This window comes from Tetrao urogallus (genome assembly GCF_951394365.1).
Source record: "Tetrao urogallus genome assembly, chromosome: 20".
Classification (NCBI taxonomy): Eukaryota; Metazoa; Chordata; class Aves; order Galliformes; family Phasianidae; genus Tetrao; species Tetrao urogallus.
In genome coordinates, this window is record NC_136833.1 from 3,584,153 (window position 1) to 3,589,658 (window position 5,506).

Here is a 5,506-nt window from a genome sequence, read left to right on the forward strand (position 1 = left end):
AAAAGTTTGCAGAGTGCTGCAATCAGAAAAGTTCCATAACCAAATGACTCCTCTGGGGGAGAGGAGTGAGGGGGCCTGCAGGGAGTCATGAGAGAGATGTAGGAACATGCTTTTTATGGGTTTTTGATGCAGAGGCGGCAGCATCGTATTTAATTCTAAGCTGGGAGTTTCTTGGGAATGCATGATTGACACCCAGTAAGGAGAGCAGGATGTTGTTTCTCATCAGGTTGGCATTCCTGCTCTCCATTTACCTGCCAGCACTCCTGTGGAGACTCCTCTCTTTGGATGCCTTTAACCCATCTCCCACTAAACTTCCCTGCAGCCTCACCCAGCATCCCAGAGCCAGCAGCACTCAGGGACCCAGCAACTTCAGTTTGTTTCTCTTCAGCTGGTTTGCCTTAGTTGCACTTGGGCTTCTTTTTCTCAGCTGCTCTTCTATATTGGCAGGCAGGAGCCTCCTGGGTTTACGTTGGCCTGTGGCTCGTTCCTCCCCAAGTGCACTGGAGTCAGCCAGCCTTGCTCAGGAGAGGAAGGACAGGTTGTTTGGTTGTTACAGAAAGGGCCATTAAGAGTTTTGTTTTGCTGAAGGATAAACTTCAGCCCAATTCTTCCTCTTGGCCCCGTCCCCTTAATGAAGAGTGTGCTAAAAGCTGTGAGCCTGAGCCTTCTCACTGCAAAGTAAACCAAGAGCGTGGGATTTAGGTGAGTCTTGTTATTGCTGAACAAGGCTTATACTAATAACTGCAGTAGAGATTGAACCCAATCCCTGATGAGCTTTCTGGGAATCTGATTCATCTGTTGAACAATGGATTGGAGTTTTTTGTTTTGATCTTATTAAAGAGAGTTAAATTTTTGTCCCTTTCAGAATAGCTGTGGCTCATGAAATACTGCTTGTGCTTTCCTAATTGGCTTCAGGTTTATCTGTGTCTATTATGTTACAGTTTTGCAGGAGCATCCGTCACCATAGCATCAGAATGTTTCCTATGCCAAAAGCACTTGATAAGTACATACATAAATGTGCATGCATACTTTTTTTTTTTTTGTCTCGTAGAAAGTGGGAAGACATTCTTCTGGAAGACTGTTTTTGCATGATTATATTCCCCAAATAGCTAGCTCTGCTAATAGCCCTTTTCAGCTCACGCTGGTTATGGCTCTGGTCCACATGCCATTGTAGAAGGAGGTATCTTTCCACTGAGCTTTATGCCAGAACCTGTACAAGCAGAGTTTTTTGTAGAGGAGGTATCTTTCCACTGAGCTTTATGCCAGAACCTGTACAAGCAGAGTTTTACTTTTCTGTTATTCATGGTTAATGTCACGGGGCAGCAGTTCAGTAGTGCTGGACAAAGACAACAACAGAGCTGGGCTCAAAAATCTTCCCATCTGAAGGTCAAGATAGTCAAGTTAGGGCAAGGGGAGGAGGGAAATCAGCAGCCCTGTGATGGGGAAAGAGTACAAGTGTCAGCCACTGGTGTGTCCCCTGGGTAGGCCACAAATGCTCTGCCTTGCTTGGACTTTCTGAAACATACAGCAGCAGTACAGAGAAGTACGACACTTAATGTGAAGATGCAGATGTTTAAAGGCTGTGTGGCACAGAAGGCATTGTGGTATGGAGCTGGGTGACCCAGGCTACCCAGCCTTTGCTGTCAGAAACGTTCCACTGTCTGCAGCAAAGGCTTCCTATCTCCGTTTCACCTTTGATTGCAGTTGGTGATTGCTTTTCATGTATGAATGCTTGTAAAAATGGAGCTCCCAAAGCACACACAAACTGTTTATATGTATTAATGACTTCAGAAGCTCTGGTTGTTTAAAATTGGAGTGATGAAGTTGCCCTGGAAGCACTCTGTGGAGCAGATCCAGAGCCAGTGGCAGGACAGCATGATGACAGATGCACCCAGCTCTGTCCTTGGGGAGTTTTGTCATTGCTGACTTTACTGGCGTGCTAATGGTGAGGTGGGAAGGAGTCTTACAGGGGTGAGAAATGCGTGTGAAGTGTGTAACCTCCCTGGGACTTGTGCTGCTGCAGAGCTGAGGGTCAGCAGTATCTCACCGGTAATTTCCATCTGGAACAGGATTAAACCCTTAGCCTGAAACCATGGGCTTGTAATGGCTGAGTCTCTATGAGCTGCTTGATTCTGAGTATTTTCCTACTGATCGCTTCCTTCCACCAGTCTTCTGGGAATTCAGCAGCCAGGAAAGAGAGCTCCATCAGGTCAGTGACCCTGGCAGCAGGCCTGCTTTGCCTGCTGGTTGGACTCAAACAGCTGCAGGAGTATTTCCAGGGATGTGAGACTGTCCTGGTATCTGTGCAACACACTCCCAGAGAAAAGGATTAAGGTGCCCTGATACAACTAAGCTCCTTTCTTCGCCACTTTCTCTACCCACAGAGTGCAACTGCTTATTTGCTGAGAAGATCAGTTCTTTGGGTTTGCTTTTCACTGCAGCCTACATATGTTCCAAGTGCAGTGGTGGTGAGCTAGCTTGCAGTGTTCTAGCAGTCAGTGAGCACTGCTGCTGTGGCTGGGGAGCTGAAGGTGGCTGGTAAAGTCCTGCTGCTGAATTGGTGATCCAGAGAGTGGCTTGGATGGCAACAAACAGCGCAGTTATCCCAGCAGGGAGCAAATGCATCTCATGATGCTATAACTGTGGCGTAAGAGCTGATAATTACCCTTTATTTTGAAGGATGCCTTTAGTATGGGAGAGGTGAGTAGTTTGTAGTAGTATGAAATGCATTTGCATTGGAGCTGCTGTGCACTTCCTGAAATCTGTTGTTTTTTACCCTAACCCTATTTTTCGTGGTATGACCTCTATGGAGAGCAGTTGGTGACTATGGGGTCTGGGTGGGATCTAGGTGATCCAGCTGCCGGACTTGGCTTTGAGTGGGATCTGAGTTGTCAGTCCTGAAACCCTCAGTCTGAGTCCTTAGGAGGTGCATTTTGAGCCACCTGCAGCATTAGTGCTGTTGGCTGTAAGGATGCTGAAAACCAGGTTCTCTCTCCCTAAACTTGTACCTGCAGAGTTGTGTTGTGATCACTGGATTTAGCATAAAGCACTAGCAAGGTTTTCCTCTGTGCCAAAGGCAAAAATGAAGGTGAAATGGCCTCGGCTCCATGAGGGAAGCCTGTGTGTGTGTCAACATTGTTGATGTTAATATCATTAGTCCAGCACGTGCAAATTGTGAATTCACTCTTCAGTGAGAAACCTCTATTCTTTTATATTCCTTTATAGGTAAACTCATATGCTGACGGCCAGTGATGTGAAAACCCTGGCTGCATTCATCTGGGAGCCCATTAAATGCTTCAAAAAACCTAAACTTTGTGTGTTCCTGAATGGGAGGGGAACTGAATATGGCCAAATCCTTGGTCATAAAATTTAGTTTGACAATTGTGTGGTGAAGAACAACTGAAATAATTTCTGTGAATTTATTCCATTTACTGTAGGTTTTTTTTGTGCTGTGCTAATTGAACATGGAGAAATTAGCAGCTGCAGAGAAAGGCTGTGCACTGGGCTGTGAAGCAGAACAGACTCATCGCTTCTGTCAGCATGGGGTGCCTGGCTGTTGGCTGGGTGCGTTTTGCAGCTGCTTTACGTGCGGCCGTTGGTGCTGGGGCAGCTGTGTGACCTTTGGGAGAGGGACCAGACCTGCTGACTGATGTTCTTGCCTGCATTTTAGGGAGAGGGCACGTGGACTGTGTGCCCTAGGCCTGCTTTCTGAGCTTAAGCCAGTAATTCTCAGACACCTACACCTCGAAGCTGTTTTCCTTCCTGTGAATGTGTACTGCAGAACATTTGTGAAGGTGCATGCATTAATTTTGCAAGGTGCTTGGTTTCCTTTGGAATGGGGGAGTATTTAAGTACCCTATGTGGCTTGACTTAATGCTTTTCCAGCTTCATTAAAAAAAAACAAAACAAAAAACAAAAAAAACCAAACTGTTTTGAGAGCAGTGAAAGGATGTTGAAAGTTGGGCTGCAGCCTTGGCACCTGCCTGTGTAGCCCTGCTGGCTCTGAGATATGGGCTCGTTTGCATTTGCAGGGTGCTGAGCCGAAAGAAAGGCTGATGCCAGCAGTCTGTGTGACTTAACTCAAGTGCTAGCTGAGCGTGGAGGCAATTCCAAAGTTGGTTTTTCAGAACAGTTTAAAATATGAGCTCAAACACGGTTTTTCTCCACTCTTTCATCAAGGAGTTTCCTAGCAGCGTTGTCTACCTTAGCGTGACAAGATCAGCCGCAATTACACTCGTGTCTGAAATGGGAGCCCCTTCCTGACCTTAGAGTGCTGCTGCATTAACAGAGAAAATAGACAAGTGATTTAGGTAATGAAATGATTTGCATTTGGTCATGAGTTGAATGAGACTTCCAAAGCCAAAGTGCTTATTCATCAGATGACTCACATCTTAGTCACTGTAGAATAAAGTGCTTCTCTTTTTGGGTGCTCCCAAGAATGGCATGGGTAGAGATTAGCTTAAAATCTTTACCTCCCCCTTTTATCTTTTTTTTTTTTTTTTTTTTTTTTTTTTTAAATATCTTAAAAAAGAATGATTGTGGGAGGGAATATTATGGGAATATAATGCAGTTAAGTCAAGGCTGTTGGAAAGAACATGATGGGAGGTTCATCAAACAGAATTTAAAACAGCTCTGTCTGGCAATTAAGATATATCCCAAGAACTTAGCCTGGATTTTATAGCAGTACTTTAATTTATTTCGCTGTTTGTTTCCTGGTCAGGCACAGTGATCTCATGCTTCTAAGTCAGACTTCTCAGGCTTTGTTCTCAGGGTACATGAGTGTCCACATTCTGGGTAAGTGCAAGTCTGATCCTATTCTCAAATCCCCGTGCCACCAGCAGTACATTAAAGTGTGTTTAGCTGGAAGCTGTACTTTGAAACACTCCTGAGATTGCTGTGCAAATAAAGCCTTGCTGTTCTCAACTTTCTGTTTGTGACTGCATTTCTCTTTTACTAGAATATTGAAGAAGTTGACTTGAAACCTGATTGTTCAGAGATGTGCGCGTGTTTAAGCAAGTGAACAGAATATCTGAGAACCTGGGGGAACAAACGAAGTTACTTTGGATAAAGCTGGCAGTGGATTACATATATAGCAAATAAGCTGAGGTTCTCCCTTTTTCCCTCCAATCTTTCATCATCCTTCTAATATCACAGTCACCGTGCAACAAACATAACAAAGGCCACTTCTCATCCAACAGACAGGCTTTGAGCGGCACATGGTGATCTCTGCTTCTCACTCAACCTGCACAACTGGGTAGTAGCCCATGTGGGAGCTCTGTACAGGGGCTGATGTGGGGTGTTGCTGACAGTTTAGGCATAGGCTTTGCTGAGCTGGATGTGGTTGAAATCTTATCAGTATGTCAGAGATCAAAAACGAGGATGCACTGGCTGTCAAAACCAGGTCACTAATCACAGCCCTGGTGCAGACATTTTGTTTTCTATCAGGAATGATGTGGTGATGGTATTTAAAAAAGGAAAAAAAAAATATTCTGACATTAGATCTACT